Raw genomic sequence first — 15,664 nt, forward strand, 5'->3', positions numbered from 1 at the left:
TGATGTTCACAATGCTTTTATGGGGATTTAGATGAGGAGGTTTACATGTCTTTACCTCAAGGCATAAAACCTACTCATCCCAATCAAGTGTGCAAAATTTTAAAATCTCTTAGTGGGCTTAAACAAGTAGGTAATGGTTTGCAAAACTATCAACTATTTTGCTATCAAATAACTCCGAACAGTGCTCTACAAACCATTCCCTATTTATTCACCAATCCACTAACTCACTTACTACATTACTAATTTATGTTGATGATCTTGTTATTGCAGGAAACAACTTGGATATTATCCATAACATCAAGAAAACACCCTAAAACCACTTTTACATTAAGGATTCAGGCACTCTAAAATACTTCCTAGGGATGGAAGTAGCAAGATCAAGCACATGTATCAACATCTTCCAAATAAAATTTATGTTGGACATTATCTTGAAGATTAGTTTACTAGGATGAAAACTTGCCACCTCACTTATGGCCAGAGATACTAGGCTCAAACTCAATGAAGGCATACCACTACAAGATCTCACATCTTATAGAATATTGGTTAGCCAACTCATATACTTACTTAATATCCGACCAAATATTGCATTTTTCATTCAAAAGCTCAGCCAACACATAAGCAACCCCACTAATATTCATCATCCAACTGTTATCCAAGTCTTGAGATATCTCAAACATTTCCCAACTCAAGGCTTATTCTTTCCATCTTCTTCTACATTGCAGCTAAAATCTTTTTTTACTCTGATTGGGCCACACGCCTAGACACCAGAAAATATATCACCTGACTCTGCATTTACCTATGCATCTCCTTGGTTTCATGGAAATCAAAGAAACAACCTATCATATCTCGCAAGTCCACTAAAGTAGAATATCAAGCAATGACTTCAATCGTTTGTGAACTACAATGGCTGACCAACATCCTCAAAGAATTTCACATATCACTCACCCAACCATGTCTTTTATACTATGATAATGCTTTTGCTAGACATATTGCCAACAATTCCTCCTTTCTTGAATGTACAAAACATATAGACTTGAACTGCCACCTAGTCCGGGAAAAGCTTCAACATAGCCTATTCCATTTGAGGCCAGTTTCTTCATCCCAACAAGTTACTGACATTTTTACAAAGCCTCTTAATTCCAAGCCCTTCACCAACAATCTCATTAAGCTTGGAGTACATTCTATACACCCTCGAGTTTATGGGGATATTAGAATCCTAATATATAGTTCCTCTAATTTTATGCTATTCAGTTATTCATTGTTGACTTATAGTTAGTTTGTTCCAAGTGTGTGTGTGTGTGTGCGCGCGCATATATATATATAACACTTGAACCTTTATTTGTATTGACTTACATCTAATAATAAAATCATTTTCAACGCATTAGGCCTTTCATCATGTGTCAATATCCTAGATACATCATATCGTAATAAAAAGCTTAGAGATACTTGAGAGTTTGGAAAAGAACTTTGAGAGAGGTGACACCTATGAAGAGTAATCAAAATGAAGCAGAAAAATAAAAGAACAGAAAAAAATATTTTACTCTTACTTATACCCTTTAGATTGAGAAAGTAGAGTGAGAGAAAATATATCTAATAAGTGAGATTCAAAGAATTCTCGAAACCACACACCTATCAGTAAACTAACGCCACATGAGTAGGGATTACATCACTAAAGTCATAATGGCAGTTATAGTTCAGATACAAGAACCATACCACACCTATTCGCAAGTCACATCTCAATGAATTGTAAACTCCTCGTGACAAAAAGAGAAAACAACAAATGAAATCCAAATCACATTCTAACATACAAAAAGAAAGAATATGAAAAACTAAGAAATGTTGAAATTGGTTTGAAAGATTAATGTCCTCAAATCTAATATTATGAAGTCCGACACATGCATGAGAAGACAATTTAGACTACAAGCCATACTCCTACTACGTCATTCTAGGCTTGATGGGCCACTGTTTCAATCTAGGTCAACATCCTTAATCTAAAGGCCCAACAAGGCAATTGATCCACAAGGCGAAAGACCTAAAATGCTCCTCTATGTAATTATGGTTGATAAATCGAAACAACAAAAGATTTTTGAGCATCTATTCTCTCAGACATGTGTCTCTCTATAGAAAATTCTAGGGTCTAAAACACTAAAACTGAAACTCGGAAGACGAATAAAAGCATTGGTTCAAGTACACACTATTTTAATTCTAAATACCTCTTACTTTCGATTATCACTCTTAGATGTCAGAATATTTGTAGGTATTCCCTCTACCGAACTATAGATCGTGAACATCAAGGTTTACTTAGAGCCACTATTAAAATAGTTTGTTATCTCATCTAGATTCACCTCATTTAATTTTATTCATTCTTAGTGTCTATTAATATTTTATATAGATTATTTTGAAATCTAAAAATATTTATTTTTTGAATTTTTTTATTTCAAATCAAATTACTCTTATAGTGTGATATAAAGAATTCAAATTTTACTTCAAATTTATATTTTATATAATAACTCAACATGTTAATCTGCAGAGAAAAAAAATATTAATCTGAAAATTAATCAGAAACTATTTTTTTGGGTACAATTCAAAACTTTTTAACCAAATAGTATGTTATAACGTTTGTCAAAAAAAAAGTTACAATAAAACACACAAAATATTGTCATAATTTCTGAAAAAAAATAAAGATGTTATAATAATCATATAAACTGGCATGTTAATTATCCTTTGAAAGCGTAAACAACTTTAATATAAATTCATAGTAAGATAATAAATTGACAACTGTCAAAAATATAGTTTTTCTTCTTGGACATTCCCAGTCAAAAAAAAGTTGATAGTAAAAAATAAAATAAAAAAAAAGCGCGTTTGTATTTTATTTATATTTTAATAAGAAGCGCGTTCATTTCTGGTAAGAAGAAACGGTAATGTGGCGATGACGAAGCCAAAAATGAAAAAGAAAGAAAAGGAAACGGTAATATGATAGCGATCGTTGTTGTCTTCTCATAAAGTGCGTATATTCTTTTGATTAATCATAAAGTGAGTATATACCACTCACGCGTTCATTCATAATATGATTGATGCATGCTTTTGTGAAAGAGAATGGATCATTTTTTCCCCCTTCAATTTCTATCTTGCTCCAAATCTAATAGATGATAAACATAGAAAGAATAAAAATATAGAAAAAAAGGTGGGGATAAAATATAATCTAAAATTTAGAATTATAGCTGAATAAAGGGCATCTGAAAAAAATTCTAGAGGATCTCTATTCAAAATATAGACTTGTATATTGTCATTAAAATCACAATAGTTGACACACAAGTACGACCTAAATTGATTAAAATTTTGCTTGAGTAAATTATCCTTTGTTGGTAATGAATTATCGTAAAGATTATGCATGATAATATAATCCGTATTTATGAGAAACTATTTGAATTTGTCTCGAATTAGATATGATAAAGTTGTTTTGACTGAGTTTAAGTTTGAGAGTTTTTTTAATTTCAAAATATGATGATGAGTCAGAATTGGATAATGGAGATATTAATACTCATGATAGATCTTAACTTTTTAGAGGCCCGAGACAAATAATAAAAATTGATCTCCAATAAAAAAAATTAAGCAACAAATATTGAATTTTTGGGTTCTGTTACTCCCTATTTTGTATGTGTGTGTGAGAGTGACAGACTCAAATGAATGGACGGTGGTTGTCACCAAAGGTGGCGATGACATAGTGGCGGTGCGGTGGCTGACACGTCATAGGTGAAAGTTCATCGATGAAGATAGTGAGGAAGAAGATATGAATTGTATATTGGCATCTATGGAATCAAATAAAACCAATGTATTGAATTAGAAAATGTTGCACAACAAAAAAAGATGTTGAAGATCCACTTCTACAAATGATATTAAATTATATTTAATCATAAATTTTTTATAATAAATGATATGATCGAATGATGAATTTTAAAATACTTAATTATAAATAGTATTAAAATATTCGTTGTCAAGTTCACACATTATATCTTTTTCCTATCCACTCACACATTTTTGTCGGTAAAAAATCCGCATGCGCATCTTTTTATTATCTATTGAATTGTGATAACTTAAAAATAATATTATATAGATACCAACACGATGACCCCGCTAATCTACATATCATAAGACACGGACACGGCTATATATATTTTATATATTAATATAATAATACAATTTATGGACAAAGTTTCTAAAGAGTTTAAAATAAGAAGCAAAAAATTTATATTTTTTTAAGATAAAACAATAAAAAATTCTTTCACACTTTCAAACAAATTTCAAACAGGATCATTGATATTCATAGATACTTTGTGAAAATCAAAACAATGGTGTGCAAAGATGAAAATAACCGAAGATAAAAGAATTTTGTGGAGACAAAAGTAATGAAAGTGAAATATAAAAAAATAAGGAATCCTAATTGTATTGTTTTTATAGTAAAAAAGTGGAATATGAAAGTTAAAAAACTTATTTATTTTTTAAACTTTGAAAAAATTTGAGTTGAGTTTTTTTTTTATAAAAAAATTCTGATGGATCGTATCCCTTGAAATAAGGTGTCGTATCCGTTCCGCAATAATTAAATGTTTTTTTCTCGTTGGACACTACAAAAACGTGTCTGATACGTGTCATACGCGTGTCGTACATGTGTCGGTGTCTGACACGGCGTGTCGCCGTGTGAATGGTGTATCGGAGCTTCAAAGTGTATATATATATATATATATATATATATATATATATATATATATATATATATATATATATATATTATATATATATATATATATATATATATATATATATATATATATATATATATATATATATATATGTGTGTAAATTTAATGAATTAAGGTTTTATAAAATTATAAATTTAAAATGTAAAAATAGATTGATTTGAGGGTTCCTATTCACCGATAGTAAAAAATAGTTTTAGATAATATAAAAATATATATTATCAAATGACTTAAACTAAAGATTTCTGATTAAAAAACGATTACCTCTCTCAAAGGTGTTATATAAAGACATTCGATTTTTTTTCAAAATAACCAAATTTAAAAAAAAACGAAAATAACCAATTTTTCAAAAAAAATACCAAAATAATCAAGTTTGTAGAGGGTGCGTCAGATGAATTGGTGCACCCCCAAGTTTGTAAGAGGAGGCGCCAGAAGCATTGGTGCACATGCATTGGTCTCATGAGGAGGCACCAATGCGTGTGGCGCCTGCATTGGTCTCATGAGTTTTTTTTTTATAAAAAAATTCGGATGGATCGTATCCCTTGAAATAAGGTGTCGTATCCGTTCCGCAATAATTAAATGTTTTTTTCTCGTTGGACACTACAAAAACGTGTCTGATACGTGTCATACGCGTGTCGTACATGTGTCGGTGTCTGACACGGCGTGTCGCCGTGTGAATGGTGTATCGGAGCTTCAAAGTATATATATATATATATATATATATATATTATATATATATATATATATATATATATATATATATATATATATATTATATATATATATATATATATGTAAATTTAATGAATTAAGGTTTTATAAAATTATAAATTTAAAATGTAAAAATAGATTGATTTGAGGGTTCCTATTCACCGATAGTAAAAAATAGTTTTAGATAATATAAAATATATATTATCAAATGACTTAAACTAAAGATTTCTGATTAAAAAACGATTACCTCTCTCAAAGGTGTTATATAAAGACATTCGATTTTTTTTCAAAATAACCAAATTTAAAAAAAAACGAAAATAACCAATTTTTCAAAAAAAATACCAAAATAATCAAGTTTGTAGAGGGTGCGTCAGATGAATTGGTGCACCCCCAAGTTTGTAAGAGGAGGCGCCATAAGCATTGGTGCACATGCATTGGTCTCATGAGGAGACACCAATGCGTGTGGCGCCTGCATTGGTCTCATGAGTTTTTTTTTTATAAAAAAATTCTGATGGATCGTATCCCTTGAAATAAGGTGTCGTATCCGTTCCGCAATAATTAAATGTTTTTTTCTCGTTGGACACTACAAAAACGTGTCTGATACGTGTCATACGCGTGTCGTACATGTGTCGGTGTCTGACACGGCGTGTCGCCGTGTGAATGGTGTATCGGAGCTTCAAAGTATATATATATATATATATATATATATATATAATATATATATATATATATATATATATATATATATATGTAAATTTAATGAATTAAGGTTTTATAAAATTATAAATTTAAAATGTAAAAATAGATTGATTTGAGGGTTCCTATTCACCGATAGTAAAAAATAGTTTTAGATAATATAAAAATATATATTATCAAATGACTTAAACTAAAGATTTCTGATTAAAAAACGATTACCTCTCTCAAAGGTGTTATATAAAGACATTCGATTTTTTTTCAAAATAACCAAATTTAAAAAACAAACGAAAATAACCAATTTTTCAAAAAAAATACCAAAATAATCAAGTTTGTAGAGGGTGCGTCAGATGAATTGGTGCACCCCCAAGTTTGTAAGAGGAGGCGCCAGAAGCATTGGTGCACATGCATTGGTCTCATGAGGAGGCACCAATGCGTGTGGCGCCTGCATTGGCCCTCACGAGGAGGCGCCAATGCCTCTGGCACCTGAGTGTGTTTTGTATGGTGGACGTCAATTCAACTGACGCCCACGTGTTTTGTCGAATAGATGTTCCGTCTCTATAAATACCACGCCTTGCATACAATTATTTTCACTCAAATTCATCTCCTAGTCTAGTTCAAACATCAATTTTAATTTTCTTTGTTTCAACAATGTCTACATACATTCAGAAACGAAATGCTGATGTAATATTTTCTGCCGTTGCGGCTCTAATACAGGTTCGACTTTGGAACACAGATACGTTTAAACGTCTTAATCGGATGTTGTATAGTTGGTTAGAGGGAGAAATTGGAGAGGGTGAACGGATTAGAAGAATACAATGGTTTGTGTCCACGTTCAACCAACACGGAGAAATGCGTGAATGGGTGGATATTAAGACCGACCAAGACGCTCGTAGAATGATGCATTACATGTTCAAAATTGTTTTGATGGTTGTAATCGCATAGTTTTTGTATTCTAGTTATTTTAATTGTTTGTGTTATTTTTTATGAACAACTGTCTTTTCGTCACAGACGTCTACTATGAAGTAAATTTAGTTTTCCATATATTGCAACAGAGGTACTTTGAAATAAATTTAGTTTTCCATATATAGCAACAGAGGTACATCTGAATTTATCTGGTTGTGCTCGTTCCAACACTGTGACAGTTATTACGATTGTGACCTGGTTGACGGCATGAACTACATAGTCTAACCATTTTGTTCGTCGTATCCATTTCGGTTCGAATCCGGGTGTTGTTAGGGCGACCTTTTTTCTTCCTTCGCATAACTTCGTTGTGCCAGACGATGCCCCCTTGATATTCTGGCAAATAATCCTCTTTTGCCACTACCGAAAAACTAATTTTATAAACATTTTTGAAAGGCTGACGACTTTGTAAACTTCAGATAGCAAGTAGGATGGATCCCTTCAAACGTTTGAGCACGCCGCAATGACATGGGAGCAGGGGGTACGAAAGGCTTGGAACCTTCCGCAGTCGCACCAACCTCTATCTAGTTCGACTTTGTATTTTCCCATCGGCATGCCCTCATTGTGATCCATGGACTCGGCAACACTAAACCAACCTTTAGTTCAGTCAAATACCGTAACCACGTGTGTGTTTGCTTTGGTAGCTTCATGTCTGATGAATTTCATTGAAGCATCACTGAACAACTGTCCAGATTGCAACACTGAACTCCATTTTGAGCGTCTGGTTTCAAATAACGCCCCTAGCCTGAAATATGTAGCTTGCACCAAAGCGGTTATTGGTAGGTTACGGATGCCTTTGAAGACTGAGTTCATTGATTCCACAAGATTTATTGTCATGTGGCCCCAACGCTGACCGTTGTCGTATGCCCTAGTCCACTTCTCCAACGGAATACTATTGACCCACCGAACTGCATATTCATTCGACAATCTTATTTCCTCGCGATAGTGTTTGAAAGAAGGTTCTGATAAGGCGTAACTTGCATTGACAATCTTCTTATGCAACGTCTTATCTTTGATTTCCCGCATGAAATTCTGAGCAATATGTCTAATACAAAACACATGCGTCGAAGGAGGATTTTGCCAGCCATTGTCAATGTTATTATATGCACTGATGATTGAGGGGTGTCTATCAGAGATCAAACACAAGTTAGGCTGAGGTGCAATGTGCAATCAGAGATTTCTTAGGAAAAAAACTCCATCCCTCAGCATTCTCCCCTTCAACTAGGACAAAGGCGATCGAAAAAATATTGTTGTTCCCATCTTGTGTCACTGCCATCAGTAACGTTCCTTTGTGTTTTCCATACAACCATGTACCATCAATTTGTATAATTGGTTTACAGAAAGAAAAACCTATGATACACGGTTGATACGCCCAAAATAGACGGTGAAATATTTTATTTCCAACAGCACATGTACCATCTGGTGTATATGCGGGCAATGTTTCCATCTTGAAAATTGTCCCGGGAGCATAGTGTTTTAGAGCCAACAGGTATTTTGGAAGTTGTTTGTAAGATTCCTCCCAATTTCCAAACACTTTTTCAACATCTTTTGTTCTAGCTATCCATGCCTTCCTATATGATGGAGTGTACTCGTACTCTGCCATAATATGCGAGATTATTGTACTCACCTTTAACGGCGGATTATCGCCAATGACAGACAATATTTCATCGCATATTAGCTGAGAGCTTAATTTACGATGATCCTGCATTGGGTTTGTCAGCATGCATGTGTGATCTGGACCCATTGATCCAATCTCCCAAGACTCGCTCCTCTTCCAGTACGAAGCTGACAACCTAAAAAGGCAGTGCTCATTCGGACAATAAACTTTATACCTCGATACGTCAGTTTTGTCTACTCTGAAATCTGTTGATAGTTGTATGTGGAATTTCTTAATGGCTTTTACACATTCCTCTTTTGTGCGAAATATGTCTCCTTGCCCTTCACTAAGGCGCCAAGAGGAAGGGCGCCTCTTCCTTGCATGTGAGAAATCACATGTAGGCGCCAAACTCAAGGGTTCCTCTTCCCTTGCATGTGCTTTGTTCACATGCGCCAAGAAGATTCCTCACATGCTAGCTTGCTGAATTTTGTCATTCTCTTGTCTCCTCTTGCCTTTCCATGCAACCAATCACACTCTTTTTAGGTTCCAAACCTATTCACTCATTCATCTATAAATAGTCTCTCATATCAACAATATCAAATCATCTTCATCAATACTCAAGTATTTTCTTCTACCACATTTCTTTCATTTACCAAACTTAAGCTTTGGAAATTCAAATCATGTCTTTGTTGACTATGGGCGATGAACACAGAGGCACAATCGAGAATATCTCGGCATTTGTATGTTATCTCTCTCTTTTAGTTTCTATTTTTGGATTTCTTCTAATACATATCTTCTTTGTGTTATACCTTTATAATCTCTCTCTTTTTAGTTTCTATTTTTGGATTACTTCTAATACATATCTTCTTTGTGTTATACCTTTGTAATCTCTCTTTTTTTAGTTTCTATTTTTGGATTACTTCTAATACATATCTTCTTTGTGTTATACCTTTGTAATCTCTCTCTTTTTAGTTTCTATTTTTGGATTACTTCTAATACATATCTTCTTTGTGTTATACCTTTGTAATCTCTCTCTTTTTAGTTTCTATTTTTGGATTACTTCTAATACATATCTTCTTTGTGTTATACCTTTGTAATCTCTCTCTTTTTAGTTTCTATTTTTGGATTACTTCTTATAGATGTGTGTTTGTTGAGTATGTATTTCTTCTTCTAATTGTATTTTCTTATTTTTTTGTTCTTAGGATCCGAAGCGGTTTAGATGTCGTGTACATGAATATGTACCCCAAGATCCTTTAATAGAACCATATATTAGAGGATGTGGATTTGGAAATCTACTAAACATTGTTTCGTACTCGGTGGACTACAAGTTCATCCTGACTTTGTTGGAGAGGTGGAGACCCGAGACCCACACATTTCACCTTTCGATTGGTGAGTGTACCGTCACACTTGAGGACGTGTACATGTTGTTGGGTCTCGTATAGACGGAAAGGCAGTGAATGGGCAAGTTAACCAAGACAACAATATATGCAATGAATTATTGGGTGCCCCTTTGTTAGACGACGAAACTGAGGGAGACACATCCGGTCAAGCAATGGGGCAAGGTATAAATTTAAAATATCTTAAACAATATTATGCCAGTATAGTATTGTCCGACGATTCAACCGAGTATGAGAAAATAATAAAAGCTCGGTGTTATATTATGATTTTATTTGGTAACTTTTTGTTTCCAGAAAGTACAGGTAATTCTGTGAATATAATGTATTTACCTTTATTACGCAACATTAATAAGGTAAACACCTATAGTTGGGGTTCAACTGTGTTGACCCATCTATATAGTGCAATGTGTAGAACTGCAAAAAAGAATACTTGTACTTTTTTTCATGTGCTTATTTACTTCAAGCTTGGGGGTGGTCTAGAATGTCGTCGCTCGCCCCGATAAATGAGCGTCCATTCGTGTTCCCCTTTGCAACCAAGTAAGTCTAACAATTTACCATTCACCATTTAGTTAATTATATTTATTATTTAAATTAACAGTAAATAATATTTTTCACTTCTTTTTATTATCTTAGGTGGTCAGTAAGGGGAATGAACTACAATAGATGTCAGAAACACGCTTTTGTAGTCTATCGAAATCTATCGGACCACATTGGACATGATGATGTAATACTCCTACCAAACTATATTTTAATTTAAAAATACTTCTCAAATTATTTTCCATCTAACGATTTGGTATTTTTTTCCAGTTTGTTTGGAGGCCATATCTGGGTCTGAATCATGATGTGAACCATGACGATGCTGTAGTTTGGACAGCGAAGACATCGATTATCTGATTCACTACAGTTGAAATGCACCAAAGTGAACGGGTCAAACTGTAGTTCGGAATGCTACAACATATTCTAGAATCTCCCACGTGTTTGGGGAATTGACATCAAAATAGGGTCGATGCACAGTGGGATTATTCTGACTGGAGAGACTTTGCAAAAGACATGTGTCGTCAATGGAGGAATCAACGACAACACATCTTGAACGAACCAGTCATCCAAGGTGCAAGACCGACTCAACAATATATGGCATGGTTTAGGTCTGTAACAACTCAGCAATTTGTATCTGAGCCGTAGTATTTGATGGATCCGCGCCAACTTGCTTCGTCATCGTATGCCCCACATCAATTCACCATCCAACACCAATGTGAACTCACCCAACACCAATGTGAATCCACCCAAACCCAACAACCAACCACACAACATCAACCGACCACATACACACAACAACCACACACCCAACATCGCAACCCGTTCATGCCAACCACCCAACAACCAACCATCCAACGTCGCAATCCATTCATACCACCCACTCAAACACAAAACCAAGAATCAAACCCCGCAACCACAACCGTCTATAGCCCAAATAATTCATATGGGTCACGTCATCGTAGCCCCCCACCAATGAACACCCAACCACTGTTTAACTATAGTACGCCCCAGGAACCATTGCTTCGTTTTTAAAATGACTCAATGTCCCAATTTGGGCAACTATACCGTCCCCAATTCACCCAACCCCAACGCCCTAACTACGATGACATGGGCACCGAACTCCATTACGGAAGCGTCGTTGGCCAGAGTCCCTCCGGATATTAGGAGCAAATGATGACACATCTGTCAAATACCGCCGGAACTTTCGCTGAACCTTCCAATCAGCCATCGCTCGATCAGGTCAGCACCCAAAGACCACAAACACCTCAAGAAAATCGTGGGAGACCTCGGAGACAAACTAATGCACCAGGATGTGGAACCGAGGGACGTTATAATCGGGTGGGTCATTAGGTTTTTGGTTTTTCCAATGTCACCAATTATTACATATTTAATGAATTTATTTTTTTCATTATTATTTCTTATGTATTAAATAATAAATATTAAAAATAAAAAATTAAAAAAATTAAATAACTAAAGAAATTAAAAAGAAAAATACTAGGAGGGGGTGTATGCGCCATATGAATTGACGCATATACCCACCATACAAAACACACAATGTGTGGTTGGGCCTAACTCAATCCTACAAAACTGGTTGGTAGAGTGAGGGTTGCCCCCACTTATAAAGTCATGTTTAGGCCATATATTGTCCGATGTGGGACTCTTAACACACCCCCTCACGCGCAAGACTGGACATCTGGAGCGTGGAAATAAATGGTGGGTGGTCCGATAGCGGAAACCATAGTAGGTGGTCCACCGGATCTTAAACGAGACTTTGACCAGAGGCATTGGCGCCTCCTCATGAGGGTCAAATGCAGACGTCACAAGCATTGGCGCCTCCTCATGAGGCCCAATGCATGTGCGTCAATGCTTCTAGCGCTTCCTCTTACTGGTATGTGGGTGCGCCAATTCATCTGACGCATCCTCTACCAAACTTAATTATTTTAGTATTTTTTTAAAAAAAATTAGTTATTCTCGAATTTCTTTTAATTTTTTTGGTTATTTTGAAAAAAAAATTCAAAGAAATTCCATCAACTAAAAATGAATACCATATTTTTTTTAGTATAAGACTTCTGATCTTTAATTTTTTTTTGGCAAGAGTCAAATAATTAATTTAGACATAAGTTACGGATGTACTATATTATAAAAATAGTAGAAACAAACAACTTATTTGCAAAACCTTGAAAAATTACCCGATCAAACAACTTCGAATAAAGATATCTGATATACAAAAATTCTTCCATTTCTTTTAACGCAATCCACAAGGCCATCCAACTTATAAAGCAAAATGAAAAAATATAAATACTCAAACATGTACTATTTACACAGAAATATAAAACTCGAGTTGTGTAAAATGTAGGAGTCGAAGATAAGGGTATATAGGGTATTAATTTATACAAATAAATCCTTTAATTTAATTTTAGATTTTACTTTAATCTGTTATTCAATAAACATTACTATATTTTAATATTTTAAAAACAGTTTGTTAATCAAATTAATTCTAAAACGTTAATAACCGATGATGTGGGCGTGACATTCAAAATTGTTAGTTATCATAGGGTTGGCATTGGATTTCGGTTGGAATATGAATATATCATGCAAGTGCGAGGGAAAGATACTTTGAACGATGTTTCCACTTTCCATAACAAAAACAATTTAAATAAATGAAAAGCACGTTAAATGAATTAAAATATGAAAAGAGAGAGACGGCATCTACGTGATTGATCATGATTCATGACAGCCGGTTATGGTTTAACGTGTCAACTACATGTATCCCATTTTCTATCACTAAATAATTCTTTAAATTTATTATTCTCACTTTTTCTTTTAAGATTATATTATATACTTATATAAAATAAATTATGCATTCATTTTATTTAAGTTTTACCGTATCTTATTATAATTTATTGTATTGTTTTTCTATATATTCGAATGCGGCTAGATATTATTACATAAACTAAAATAATTTATATGCTATATTTTATTTTATTTTATTTTTTAAAATTGTTGATTTATTAATACATAAATATAATATTATTATTAATATTATAATAAAAATATTATACAATAATAAATTTGAAGTAATATATAATGTATATTAAAAAATAAAATTATAAATAAGAACGATAGTTTATATTAAAAACAAATAAAATATTAATAATAAATAGATAAAATAAACTAATAAATAATATTAAAATAAATTAAGTATCAAAAAGTAATAAATTAATATAATATATTATACAAATAAAAATATATAAATATTAAAATATATACATGTATTTCAATTTGATTTGAGTTTCATCGTAAGAGAGTATATGAACTCAATACTTATGTATTATTATTTAATGTGACCTATATATATATAGAAGAAGTGCAAGACTATATAATTTCATTCATCATTGAAGGTATATATACAAGTTACGATGTGTGTTATATGATATACAAGGCAAGTATGTAAATATAAATTATTGCACATAATGAAGATAATATTTGGCAATTAAGTTATAATATGCAAGCTAGTGAATTACTGTAGTTACGTGGCTAATATTGCTCTTTTATGCTGACGGAGGAGTGTTCATCGACGCCAATCTTAGAAGTTAAAAATTTATGTATGTGATGAGATTGAGGCTTGATCAACAAGTCAACAAGCTGGTGGCTAAAAGGAACATGAGAGACATGGAGTTTTTTCTTTGCGATTAGGTGTCTAACGAAATGGTAATCAATGTCGAGGTGTTTCATAAGTGTATGAAAAATCGGATTAACTCATAGATAATTGGCGCCAATATTATATGTGAAAATTGTTGGAGGACGAGGTAGTTGAATGTCAAGTTCAAGCAAGACTTATTGCAACCATAAGAGTTTGGTAGTTGTGGAGCCAATTGTGTGATACTCAGTCTCCAAACAAAGTGCACAATAATCATTTGTTTCTTACATGACCATGAGATGACATTGGGACCAAGATAAACAATGTAGGCACCTGCGGATTTTTTCCCATTAGAGTCTTTGCCCCAATCAATATCACAAAAGGTAGTAAGATAGATGGTGGGAGTTCGAACAAGATGCAAGCCATTAGTGAGAGTATGTTTCAGATAGCGTATAACACACTTTAATGACTATATATAACACACTTTAATGACTACATGGCGGTGGTTGTAGGGGTCTGTACTTGCTGTGATATTTTGTTAACTGCAAAGGCCACATCAGGATGCGTAATGAACAAGTAATGCAATGATCCAACAATGTTGCAATAATGAAACACATCATTATAGAAGTGGTTGTGGCCATAGGTGTGCACAACGGGTTATCATCAAGCATGTTTCCTTTTTAAAGAATATCATGAATATAATATTGTTGGGAGAGGAAAATTCCATTAGATGTGGGTGGGATCTCGACGCTGAGAAAGTGACTCGGGCTTCCCATATCTTTGAAGGAGAATTTAACAGTCAATTTTGCTTTAAAGTTGTTAGGAAAAATGGATGAGTTACTTGTGAGAAATAGGCCATCAACATAGACAAGAAAGTATGCCACAATGTGATCTTTCTTGTAAATGAATAAGGATGTGTCATATTTTGATTTGAAGAAGCCATAACTGTCCACAAACTGAGTATAATTCATTGTACCATGCACGAGGGGATTGATTGAGGCCATATATAGACTTGTAAAGTTTGTAAACATAATTAGGATGAGTTTGATGAATGAAACCTGAGGGTTGAACCATGTAAACTTCTCCATTGAAAGTGTCATTTAGAAAAGCATTTTTGACATCCATTTGCATGAGAGGCCAACTTTTGAACAATGTTATGCATAAAACCAATTTGATTCTGTGAGGCTTAATGACAGGGCTACATGTGTCCTTGTGATAAATTGGTTTAATACCCTTTTTAGTCTCGTATCTTAACCTCATGATTCATTTTGGTATCTTAACTTTAAAAAATACATATTGGTCCCTTGAGTCTTCAAAACGTACCATGTTAGTCATTTTCGTCAAATTAACGATGGATTTAGCGACCGACTTT

This window comes from Lathyrus oleraceus, chromosome 7, assembly GCF_024323335.1.
Source record: "Lathyrus oleraceus cultivar Zhongwan6 chromosome 7, CAAS_Psat_ZW6_1.0, whole genome shotgun sequence".
Taxonomy (NCBI): Eukaryota; Viridiplantae; Streptophyta; class Magnoliopsida; order Fabales; family Fabaceae; genus Lathyrus; species Lathyrus oleraceus.